The 13,301-nt window shown below is 43.0% G+C and overlaps 1 protein-coding gene across 4 annotated transcripts in view; it reads right to left on the bottom strand.

Moving 5' to 3' along the window:
- Nucleotides 1-3,470: 3,470 nt before the first annotated feature.
- The window catches only part of LOC148021225 (linamarin synthase 2-like), a 40,041-nt gene continuing 30,210 nt past the window's right edge, over nt 3,471-13,301 (bottom strand). Inside the window, exons 1-4 of one of the 4 annotated variants that reach the window (XR_015694697.1) lie at nt 4,933-8,619; nt 3,982-4,836; nt 3,802-3,886; nt 3,471-3,687 (exon numbers count right to left, since the gene is read on the bottom strand). The gene's annotated coding sequence lies outside the window, so the exon portion shown is untranslated. Of the gene's footprint in view, nt 3,688-3,801; nt 3,887-3,981; nt 8,620-13,301 lie in introns of those variants that run through there. The other 3 variants (XR_015694692.1, XR_015694694.1, XR_015694695.1) reach the window with 3 other exon arrangements.

Below are 13,301 nucleotides of genomic sequence, written 5' to 3'. Positions count from 1 at the left end.
ATGGACCATTTAGGATCATTCATAAAATAAATGACAATGCATTCAAGTTAGAATTACCACCTCATTGGAAAATTCACAACACATTTCACATTAGTTTATTAAGACCCTTTAGAGGCCGATTACCTGTACACCCTGTTTATGAAAACCCACCTTTGTTGGAGGAAGAGATTGAAATACTTGAACCAGAAGCTATCATAGATACTGATTTTATGACCACTAGAACTGGCCGAAGATATTCTAGATATCTGGTTAAATTTAAGAACCATCCTGTAGAGGAAGCACAATGGATGCATGCTAGAGACTTAAATGCTTTCCCCACTCTGTTAGCTCCACATTAAGCTAATAGCAATTGAGGTCAATTGCTATCCCACCCCGGAGAGGCATATTTCACGATGGATTCCGTGCCACGGTGGATTCCGTGAGGTTTTACGGTGGATTCTGTAAACTTTGATGACCGGGGCTCATACACAAAGTGGATTCTTTGTGCGAGAAGTTGATGGGGACGCCTGTCCTTTTCGGGAGTTTCATTAATTTAGTGTGTACATGGGTGATTCCATAGCGGGTGATTCCACAAAATGCATATTAAATTAATAAACGTTTATGAGTTTAGAGTGTGCACTCGTAATAAATTAAGGTTAGGATTTACTTCTAACCAGTTGATTTATTTATGTAGTTGAAGAAGACTGCTAGGTCTTCACTTTTGTCGATTTAATTGTATTATTTTACTAACGATTATGAATGCTTCAGTTGATGTGTAGAGATAGCAGCAGTGGCGGAGGAAAGCATTGGAGGATAGCGAGTATTCGATTTATTGATTATATTTTGATGGGTGCATACCTTAGGCATGGCGCCTATATTTTGTCGCGCCTATTTATTGAGGCGTTGGATATTTATTATTATTTTGTATGCACATGGGTGCACGATTATGTTATTTCTACTTGGACATTGTATTGGGCATGCCAGACTCTTTGGGCACCACCCATTAGCTTTATTCCTATTTTGTGCTAAAGCAAACTCAAAAGCTAAAAGCTTGCTATTTTGTAATTTGGGCTATTATTTGAGCTTGAAGATGATTAATACATAAAATACATGCTTTGTGGAGCGCTCACACAAGGCATGGGGGGAGATTGCACCCAATTGGTCTCTTGTTCATGTCGTTCATGCTTTTTACCTTGTAATTTGTGCAAAAAGTAGAGTTCTATTGTTCTTGGGGACCTTTCGGCATTCACTACGCAAGCATATGGCATCCGATCTGCGCACCACAATCTTTCTTGCAATCCTTCCTCTTCACCTAAAGAATAGCTCAATGCAAACCTCACATTGGGTAACTCAATTTAAAAGGGCAAGGTACACTCTTTCCTATATACCAACTTAAATGGAGTATGTCCTTTTACTCTCTTGAACATCGTATTATAAGCCCAGACAACCAAATAAAGTTTCTTGTTCGAGTTGCGCTTATCTTCAGATACAGTCTTGGATAGAATCCCTACAACCTTCTTATTGGTACTCTCTACTTGCTCATTCGCTTTGGGATTGTATAGGGTGGTTTTACCATGTTTAATTTTCAGAGCTTCACTCAAGGCTTCCATGATCTTATTTAGAAAGTGTATCTCATGGAGACATTAGTTCTTTAGGTTGACCAAAAAGGCAAACAATTTGTTCCATAATAAAACTAGTTGTTTCCTTGGTATTGTCCTTCATCATAGCTTCATCTTCAAACCATTTTGTAAAGTACTCCATTACCACAATGATACAATGCTTCCACATAGTAGAAGAAGGTTACAAAGATCCAACAAAATCCATGTCCCACTTCTCAAAGGGCAAAGTCACAAGAATAAGATTAAGTAGTTGTTTATGATTTTCCCTAGCATCATGTCTCTGACAAACATCACAGTGCTTATCATATGCAAAAGAATATGTGAAACCCATTAGCCACCAATAGCTAGCACCTAAAAAATTTTGGGTAGTGAGTTGTCTAGCAAAATGATCTCCATGTGCTGAATCATGATATTCCTAAAAATATTAGACATGCCCATGAAATTGATATAGGGAGGTGAGGCCTCATCCCAAGGAATGCACCTATTGTGGCTAGTTAGAAGAGTTCGTGGGCGTTCAATGGATGGAATGTCTGAGCCAATACACCAATTGGAAGGCACAAGTTAATCTACACCCTCGATTTTAGCCTTTTGGACCTTCCTCCAATCTTGGAGCTGGAGATGGAGGTAATGATCGATGTATTGATGCCCATGGAATTTGATCACGAGGGGTTCACTCATAGTAAAGAAGACATGTCACCTACATGCACTGACTTCTAAAAAAACCCCTATTTATGAAGCTTGTAAGACTAATATATCCCCCTATTTAAGCTTATAAGATATATACATGTATGACGTTTTATGTATCCCCTTTCCTAAATGTAAGTCTTCATAGAACATTTACTAACTTTCTTTTTAAAAGTTGAAATTATCCTAAGAATTTAAAAGTATCAAAATGGTCATATCACAAAGTGATTTATGTAGTGGTACTTGGATACCATCGAAGTATGTGTCACAATGTTTTTGAGTGCCCATGCCCCCTCAACACATGAGGAGAGAGAGTTGGGGAATTGAACCCCTTTATACCTAAAGTGACTACACCAAGTGGACACCAAGCTCTCTTTGGGAGAAGGGGATTTGAGTCTCTCTATCAAAACCATAGGAGAGTGCCAACTCCCCACCTCCCACATGATGATTAATTCAATAAACCTACTATGTGAGGGTTTAGGGTTTTAACCTTACTTGTTAAGGTCTCCTGTATGCCATGGAGAAACCAATCTATGGAGAGAGGTAGTCAAATGCATCCCCCCTTCTTTTTTTCCTCTATCCCCTCCTTAAATCTAAGTTCAATATAGGAAATTAAGAGGGGTCTACCTCTAATGTATACGCTTAAGTGTCCCCTTCCAAAAACCCCCTCCCTTACACTCACGTGATACGATACAACATCTATAGTGAACCCCGTGGGAATTTGATCCACGGAGAGAGAAAGTGTCCATACCATTATATGATGGGTAATGACGAGTATCTCACCTAGAGATTCCAAATCTCTGATAACCTCAAAGGTGGTATGTGACGCCGTCAGCTCCTCGGAGTGTGAGAGTGTATGATGAAAGCAATGTTCCCACTATCACTACAAGATATAGGCCTTATATCGACATTAAAAACGATGAAAATGTTCATAAAGAAATTTCCCCCATTGTCGCAAAAAGTGTTATTATTGGCGACACCATAGAACAGTCGATATTAGCGACATTATCAGTGTTGTTATTTGCATCAGTATTAGTGTCATGTTTTGCGATGCTGCTACCGATGCAAATAACGACGCTGATAAGGACGCTTTGCTACACATTTTGTGATGCTAATAGCAACACGTGTACTAAATTTGTGACGCTTATAGCAACTGTAACAAGAAAAAAAAATTTGGTGGCAGGGCAGCTTGCACTATGTGCTTTATTTGGGCCATACAAAATAGTTTTAGAAATGTGTACAATGCTCGTGTAAATAAAGATAAAGTGTACTTAAATCATAACACTGATACATGAAATAAAAATATGATCATATAATGAAAGAGACCGGTACAATCATGGCAAGATACTACTACTGCATAGAAAATGTCTACCTCGTCCCGCCACAAAGGAGCATCGAATGGACTCTGCAAAAAAAGAAACAACTACACATCAGTCCACTATACAATAATGCCTTCTAATTAAACATGGTAAGTACAGGCAAGAAAGACGAGTGACTTATAGGGCCACCACATCCATACAATTGGTCGATTAATGCAATGAGACCATGCCTCTCTCTATATATTGAGTCTCAAGGCCGGCAGAATCGCGATTTGTAATGGAGTGCTGCAAAGAAAAAAAATAACAACTGTTAGAAATATGATTGTCAGTACAAAGGATATTGCAAAAAAATAAGCAAGCAAAGCAAAAGAAAAACTTACAAAGTCCTCCAAATATGTCTTATGACCGCCACTCCGGCCTCTAGTCGTGCGCTCACCGCCTTGCCCTGCTGTCTCCAACATCCTGGAGAATTTGTAACCTCCTCCTTGAGTCGATGCCAATCATCCACGTCTAGCCACTCAGGCTTTGAAGCCCCACTCTTAAGTGCCTTGTGTGCGTTCGATCGTTTGTGTGACATTTATGCAAGCATGCACTCCATCATCCAGCCCGCAGAAAACCTATCTGCTACGACTCGTACTAGAAACTCCTCATGCAAGGATGCTACTATGTAGTCCTTGCTCCCCTCCTGTATGTTCTTCCAATGATCTAAGACATTGTGCCGAAAAACTTGTTGGCACAACTCTCTCATACGAGTCATCACCCTCCTTCCCTCATCATTCATGATGATGGCTCCTGACCTATCATCTACAAGGTAGGCATACCCCTCTGGGGTATGCCTAAGATGGATCCTCTCCCACCTGCAACCATGCTCCTGGGCATATCCAGGAGACCCCTGTACATCTGGTGTACCTACCGGGGTAGTATCTATCGGAGTAGCACCCATAGGGGTGCCACCTGCGGACGGCTGAGCAGGAGTGAGTGGAGTAGATGTCCCCATAGGTGTAACAAATCCCGAAGGTGACAAAACCCCATCAGAACAACGAGATGGAGACACCGCATTTGTGCCTCCATAGCAACCACCTGAGCCACGCTCTCTCGAACCGCCACGAGAGCGAGTAGCACTTGTATCCAGAGCAGACCGCAGGCTCACTGTATCCGAATCTCTACAACATACCCCTGAACCACTCCCTCCATTTGGCCCAAGTCCGAGCCCATTTCCGGAGCGTCGACCTCATCTGCTAGAAACTGAAGCATCAGATCACACTGAAGTAAATCTAATAGAGTAGCTTAATGGTGTCTGAGAGACAGTCCGCCATGTCTCTGAATCTCACCATCTGATCTGGAGACATACGTGTAAAGATCTCATACATCTCCTCATCGCTCATCCCTCGACTCATCCTAATGATCTAAATATCCACAAAGATTAAAAAAATGATGGTTAGCATTATCAATATAAATCATACAAAGCACAGTAATATAAATCTTAAAAAATGATCTTACTTAAAATGCATATCTTATGTACCCTTTTAAACAATTCGTCAACGAATTGAGTAGGTGGATGATCCAAGTATGAAGTATCTTATGGTCCCATGTCAATCTCTTGACACAACTCCGCATACACGGGAAGATCGATAGACATGTAACCACAAAAGGATGATGTAACGTGTCCGCTAGAATCATCCAGGACACGTCTTAGCAGTCCATCGGAAAGGATGTCTAGAAAACTTCGCCCGGCACTCCCACGGAATGTTACGGGTTTTGCAATCTAGGTCTTCCCGTGTCTGCCACGTAGCGGAAGTATCCTGGCCGTTCCCACTTAGGATCGACCTGAGTTTGGGTTTTCCTGTTTGGTCATTAGCTAGCAGCAACTAGCGTCAGACCCGAGCGAACTACTTTACGCAGAAACGCCAGGTCCGAAGCAGATTCACGCTGCACTTGGCTCAAAGAGAATGGGAAACGAGAGGGATGCAAGGCTCAACCTCTCTGCCTTAAGGTATAGTCCCATTTCGTTCCCCTAAAACAACGTAAATATGGGTAAGATGTAACTCTAGGTCATCGTTCTCGTTATTCGTTTTAATGATGATGATCATTCCGCTGTTCCTCGAGATTTTTGAGAAAAGTTCCCGGCTAACCGGGACCACCCAGCCGTAGGACGGACCCATGGTCCATCCTCCGCACTTTCCTCGGTTTGTTTTAGTTATGTAATTATCTAACACATTAATTTGACATATAACAAACAGCTTCTTTAATTAACCCTGTTAAGCACTGGTTCCTTCACGTAATCTTATCACGTGACATAGAAAAACAATATCAAACAACTTCTTTATTATCATTTCGTCATTTTATTTTTGAAATACAAGGAGTTCCGCCCGTAGGCTTGTCCATAATCCGCCCGAAGGCTTATCCAGTAATCTGCTAGGGATCACTATTCCAAGCTTCTGCCCGTTGACTAGTATGCGGGCCTCGAGATCCAATCCCGAGTCACGTTAGCCTCTTGTGCAGGACCCGGAAGGCGAGGGATTTATGGCCAGAGCCCCCCCTGGCACCCAAGCGTCCTCCTGCTCCAAGTAGAGCTCAACGGAAAGACCTCTCGCGGCGTGTTCGGTCCACGTTCCCGGCGCGGTCAACAACCCCCTTGGTTAGGGTCAGGCAGGCAGTCGGGGGTAACTGAAGCTGCCTCTCCCTTCAGGCCTTCAACCTGAAGCATTTAGATATCTTTTCATCCTTTAGTTCCTTGAACAAACAATGCAAACAGTGCTTTCTAAACTATTACAAGCACAATCAATTTCCAGTGGTCGTTTATTTGGCCAACTGTTAAGGAGTGAATCCTTCTCTCCGAATGCATCCAGCATTCGATCTGGGATCAATTGTGATTTGGCAAGAACCTCAAGGGTTTGTTCGTTCACCCTTTTTGTCCTTGAGTTAGGGCCATACCTTGTTAACCCAACTTAACCAATACCTTAGGTTTTATTAATAGTAAATCCTAGCGACCATGTCGCTTTAATTTATTGATTGATCATTTGCGTCCAAGCAAATACCTAACTTCCCTTAACTTGGCAAATTTTCCCAATGAGGGTGATGTAACAGGATGACTACTCATCCCCTTGCAAGTTAAACTTGCGCAAGAACCTGCCAACCTCATTCCAAGGAATGGCAAAACTTTCTTGTGATCAAACCACAAGGCTATGCGACGTTGCAACTTGTTGCACAAGTGTCGCCTCCATTCCAAGAGATCATTTCACCCATTGAATGGTGTTTTCTGGTCAAAGAATTTTGATTAGACTCGAAGTAGGGTTTAGGGTGTCTTCTTACTCACCCCACTCCTAATTGCACTAGACCGACAACGTTCGGTCCTAGGGATTCCAACTCAATCCAAGTTCTAGCACTAGGTCGAATGATCCTTAGGGTAGAAACCCTAGATCACTATTTGCGTGCGCGTCCCATTGGCTCAACTTTCCGGGAAGGTGGGTAGGACCTTTGGGTTTGAGGACTTCGACTTGGCGTCCAAGTACGATACTTGGCTACATCTCTAACGTGCCAAGCCCTAGCTAGTAATTGAGGTTTTTATTGAATCGGCTAGTTATGCCTATACGAAACCCTAACAGTCATGATACCACAAATGACTTGGGGTAAATTGACCTACTTGTCTTATGACAAGGACAATTCTTTCCTAGAGATGATATACTTGATCTAAAGTAGAAAAATAGTTGCAAAATGTTACAATACATGTAAACATGTAATTCATTACTTCCACGCACCATAAGATCCGCAATAGCCCTATCCCTTTTTTGTTAAAGTCAAAAGGCATGATAATTTGAAGAATAACTTACATAGGGCCTACTAGGATTTACATCAAGGAGTAACACCTACAACCTTGTGTCTAAGTATTTGCATTTCATGCTTTTATAAGCCATGCAATCATTCCTAAATGCTACATGATGAAATGAAATTTGTGAAAGTATAAGTGCGACCCTTAGATACAACAACATCGTGAATGAAGTTCATGCAATACTAAGGCAAGTGTCGATTTAATCTAATTGCAAGCATCTTTTCCCATGCAACTTATATAAGATCGGGGTTCTTTTTCATGCCGTGCAAAAGAATTTAACAATTTCCTCATGCGAATCCTAACGAAGGGAGTTATTACAAAAATACTCCTTTCCTTCATGACCAATGCACTTAACAATTTCCTCATTAAACCTAGGCAATATGTGGCTTTCCTTTGAAAATGCACGACAAGGCAATTTACTGTTTAGGTCGTAAGATGGATGGACAATTAGCGTTTATATTGAAAATACCAATTTTTTCCCAATTGCATTTAACTTAGGTTAGGTGAATTTGAACATGCACGGTTGCTTCTTAATCCATGGAGTTGTCATGCTTAATGCATTACCTTAGTATGAAATCACAATAGTAAAAACCTGGGTCTGTGGGCTCGGGGAGATGTCCACGTGAATGCTAGGAGAAGAACCTCCCGCAGGCGCGCCTTGCGACTTCTTCGGAGCCATCGTTAGCGTGCTTACGGACTTCCGGTTTGCCTTTACCCTTACGCGATCGATGAGTCTTCTCCAACCGTTGCGAGCAGCTTCAAGATCTTTCCCCCTTTTCCCTCGTACGCCGGAGATTCCTTCCAAAGCGCGGATCCTTGAGAGTACCGGGCTTGCGGGTTTTGGGCTTATGGAAGGTCCGGTTTTTAAAACCGAAAAGCCCGCGTAGGACCAAGGCTTATGGCCTTATTCTTAGAAGCTTCTTAAAGAAGCTTCTAAGAAGCTTCTGGAGATCAGCACGACGTCATGGGAGGCCCAATGAAAGGCGTCGAGGACTTGATGGCGATGGCGAGGATGGGCGGCGGCCTGGTGGTCTCCAGCAAGGCGGCGGGGACCTTCTTCTCTCCCAGCGTCGACAGCACTCCACCCTCCAACACGGCGATGGCAACAGCCGTCTGTCCTTTCCTCCTCCTCTTCAACACCTTAACGGGTGTTTATATAGGCATGGGGGGGGAGAGAAGGGCTCCACCACGTGGCCCCCTGCATGGGTTCCCCCCCTCCCCATGCAGCCCACGTCTCCACCAAGTCCATCCCCCCACACTCCCTCTCCTCCAGCCGTGCATCGGCTGGGAAAAAGGGGTAAAAATAAAAAAAAAATTACCTTGATAATATTCAATTTGCCCCTCCCAAGAGGGTGTTTACGTGCGATTTGTGGGTTTGAATCCCCGGGTTTGCTTTGCCAATGCGGAGGTCCCGATTTCTCGCGTGCAGGTCACAGATTACACTGCCGAAAATTCCAATATGAAAGATAACCTTTGCACGAGGTTTACGCCATGTGCGGGAAATCAATATTCACGGGTGGGAATATTACATTCTCTCCCCCTTAGAAGAATCAAGATGTCCTCATCTCGAGATAAACTGGGGATATTGAAGGTTGAGAGAGCTTTCATCCATCCAGGTAGCGTCCTCTTCGGGATAATCTTTCCACTGGACGAGACATTCTTTCAAGGTTCTAGATCTTAACTGTCTCTCCCTGACATCTAAAATCTTTTCCGGTCTTAGTTCAAGGACTCCTTGACTAGGCATTACAATTTGTTGGTCATCAAGTACATGATTAGGGTTGGGTACATATTTTTTTAAGAGACTAATATGGAATACATTGTGAACTTTTAGGTTATCCGGAAGTTGCAATTTATAAGCATTGGGTCCCAGGCATTTGAGGATTTTATACGGCCCACAATACCTTGGACTTAGCTTCTTGCATTCTCCTAGAGATAGGGAACTCCTTTTAGGGCGTACACGAATGAAGACCATGTCTCCTTCTCCGAAGACCCTCTCTTGGCGTTTCAAATCCACATATGCCTTTTGCCTATCTTTGGCTGCTTGTATGTCTTGTCTTATTGACCTTATTTGGTCATCCATGTCTTCCAACATTTGTCTTGAAGCTTCAACTCTTAGGGTTGGATCAGAAAAGTTTAGGGGACTTCGACAATCATGACCATACAATGCCTGGAAAGGGGTCATTTGAATGCTCTGCTGGTAAGAAGCATTGTAGGCAAATTCTACTAACGGCAAGTACTGAATCCACCTCTTCGGCTCTCGACAGCAGTATGCCCTAAGCATATCCTCAATGATTTGATTTACTCGCTCTGTTTGTCCATCCGTTTGGGGATGGTAGGCAGTGCTAAAACATAGTTGAGTTCCAATAGCTTCAAAGATAGCTCTCCAGAAGTGTGAAGTGAAGAGAGAGTCTCGATCGCTAATGATCCTTCTAGGTAACCCATGTAGCTTGAATATCTCCTTGATAAACACTCTTGCAATGTCGGAGGCTTTATAGTTTGTCTTTACTGGAATCAGGTGTGCAACCTTAGTAAGCATGTCAACTACAACCATAATGGAGTTGTATCCTCCTTGGACTTGGGGTAAGCCCACCACAAAATCCATACTGATGAATTCCCATTTCATTTGGGGAATGTCAAGTGGTTGCAATTTTCCTGGCATCATGACATGTTCAGCCTTGATACGTTGGCAAGACAAACATTTAGTGACATATTTGAGAACGTCACCTTTGAGCCTCTCCCAATGGTAGCTCTTCCTAACTGCATTAAGAGTTTTTGCATAGCCAGGATGTCCTGCGAAAGGGGAATCATGAGCTTCCCATAATATCTTCTGCTTAAGTGACTGGCTTGTTGGTATACACAGCCTTGTTCTGTAGTAGATAAGTCCATTATCAATGGAAAATTCCTGATACTTAGCTTGTGACTTCAGACTCTGCTCCTTGGTAGATATTTCTTTTATCATGGTTTGGTAGGCCAAATCATGGCATGCTTCCTCTCTAGCTAGTTCGAGTATAGGGTTGCTTGGCATAGATACCTTTGTAGCCAGAGATCTGGCCGTTGATGGATTCTGCAAGATTAGGGAATTTAGGAATGCCTTGCGACTGAGTGCATCGGCAACTACATTCTCTTTCCCTGGTCGATACTTGATTTCAAAATCATACTCCTCCAATACTTCAATCCATCGACATTGCCTCATGTTGAGCTCGTTCTGGGTAAAAATCCATTTGAGACTCTTATGATCGGTTACTAGAGTAAACTTGTTACCCAACAGGTAGTGTCTCCAAAGCTTTAGAGCATGGATGACAGCTAATAACTCCAGATCATGCGTGGCATAATTCTTTTCATGACTCTTCAATTTCCTTGAAGAATATGGTACTGGATGACCTTCCTGCATAAGTACACACCCCAAGGCAAGAATGCTGGCATCAGTTACTACCTCGAACTCTTTATTGAGGTCAGGAAGTTTTAGAATAGGTGCTGATACCAAACATTGCTTTAATTGGTCGAAGCTATTTTGTTCGGGAGTTGACCATGTAATAGAAGTCTGCTTCTTTAGTAAGTCGGTAAGAGGTGCGCCGTTTTTGGAATATCTTCATCCTTGATCCTTATTTGATAGTAACCTGACCTGAGATCAATTTTGGAGAAGATCTTTGCACCTTGAAGGCGATCAAGAAGCTCATCTATTCTAGGAATAGGATACTTATTCTTGATTGTTGATTGATTCAACCCACGGTAATCAATACATAGTCGAAGTGTCCCATCTTTCTTTTTCTGGAATAGTACTGGAGCTCCCCATGGTGAGTTGCTAGGCTGGATGTAACCCTGATCTAACAGTTGCTTGAGTTGTTCCTTCAACTCAATAGCTTCCGGTATGGACATTCTATAAGGTCTCTTTGCAATTGGCGCAGCTCCAGGCATTAGCCTTATTTCATGATCAACTTCTCTTGGAGGTGGAAGTTCAGTTAATTCCTCAGGGAATACGTCAGCGTATTCCTTTAGCCAAGAGGGTCCCTCATGAGACTCTTGCCTTTGATCTAATTTGTTGAGTTTGATCAGGAAAACAGGTAATCCTTTTCTAACCCCTTTTATGATCTGCGATACTTTGGCTAACTGGATTCTTGGCACTCCTGCCTCACCTTGAGTTGTAACAAACTCTCTTTCAGAGTTTCGAAAGGAAACTTGACCCTTTCCACAGTGGATGTGAGCGTCATTAGGCTTAAGCCAATCCATCCCGAGTAGACACTCATGGATACCTAAATTCATGACTCTGAATTTGACTGAGGTTTTCTTTCCTCCCAGAAGGAACTCTTCCATAGCAGTTTGCCTGGTACAAGTTACCTCACGGCCGTTTGCCAATTCCACAAGTAGGGTAGGTGCTTCTACTGTGGCTATTCCTAATCTTTTAGCACACGCTGGTGAGATAAAGGAATGTGTACTGCCACAATCAATCAAGGTTTTGAAGCCTTTACCTTGATAGTCCGACGGTGTTTGAATCACCGAGAACTGGCGATTCGGCCCCTTCTTGTGTAAAGCGGCATGGACTGTCGCTCTTTCGAATTCCGCTTCCATAGTCGGATCTTCCCCTTCTTCTGCTTCACATCTTTGCCTATTGGTAATGCAGGCAGTTCTTCCTCTTCCGCGGGTGGCGGCTCCTTGACCGCGGCCTGCACCTTGACGATGTCCCTCGCTGAGCTTGGGACATTGCCTTTTGAAGTGGCCGAGTTCGTTGCAGTGGAAACATCGGAGGTTTCGGCTATTACTGTGAGTAGGAACAAAGTTGTTGACGTTATTTGTCCTTGCTTTCTTCCTTTGTCCCTGATTGAGACCTTGAACTCTCTTCACTTGGGGTCTGAATGCTCCTCTGTTCGGGTCGCTATAAGACCAATTCTTAATACCCCTTGGTCTAGCTTGCACTTCCTGAATTATAGGTGCCGCTCGAATGAGTGCATCCTGAAGATCTGATGGTCGCATAGATTCGAGACGAGTATTTACAGGTGGATTTAAGCCCGCGCAAAATTTGGACACCTGCTGCGTCGTGTCCATTTGTGGCGCATACTTTAAGAGTGAGACAAATTTAGAGTAGTATGCGTCAAGGGTGAGTCCTAACTGTTTTAGCTCATAGAACTCATTCATTTTCTGTGTACGATATGCAAGTGGCAAATATCTCCCCTGCACGGCTTGCTTTAACTTCTCCCAGGTAACGGACCCCTCTGAAGTCCCTTGATCCCTGCACCATTGTTTCCACCATAGTCTAGCTTCACCGGTGAGTTTTAATTTGGCAAGCATGGCCTGATTGGTAGGTGCAGTACCAGCTGCTTCGAAGTAATCCTCCATAGATTCAATCCAAATTTCAGCATCAGACTGGACGAATCTGCCTCTCCCGTCAAACTCGGGTGGCTTTATCTGCTTGAGGAGGAACTTCTTCTCCTGGATCACAGCAGTACTTGATGTAGGGGGCGAATTTGGAACCTGTACCTGGGGTTGTGCCTGGGTAAAAGTTTTCTTAACGTTATTGTATGATAATTGACATTAGCTTATCTTTAGTTCAGCTATCTCGTAAATCATGAAGCTACTTAAATTTTTGTAACAACCCTGATGCACAATCAGATATTGATAAAAGAAGTCCTTATTTATATTTACATGGGCGTAGCCTTATACAACATCTCGTGTGATGATAATCCAATCATTACATTTAGTTTGGGGAGAACAACGTTGTATTGCATTTGTCTACAGGAACTGTGTAATAGTAGGGTTTTGGGTCATGGATCTTTAGGAATCGATAATTCATTGGAAGTTCAGGATATCCTTTCCGCTGGAACCCATACTTCCCATGGCGGCCCAACACCTTAATCCTGTCGGCTGGGATTACACGGG

The sequence above is a fragment of the Lygodium microphyllum genome, chromosome 18 (genome assembly GCF_053477565.2).
Source record: "Lygodium microphyllum isolate KBCC chromosome 18, Lygodium_microphyllum_v1.1.10, whole genome shotgun sequence".
NCBI lineage: Eukaryota > Viridiplantae > Streptophyta > Polypodiopsida > Schizaeales > Lygodiaceae > Lygodium > Lygodium microphyllum.
This window is presented reverse-complemented; position numbering and strand designations above follow the sequence as displayed.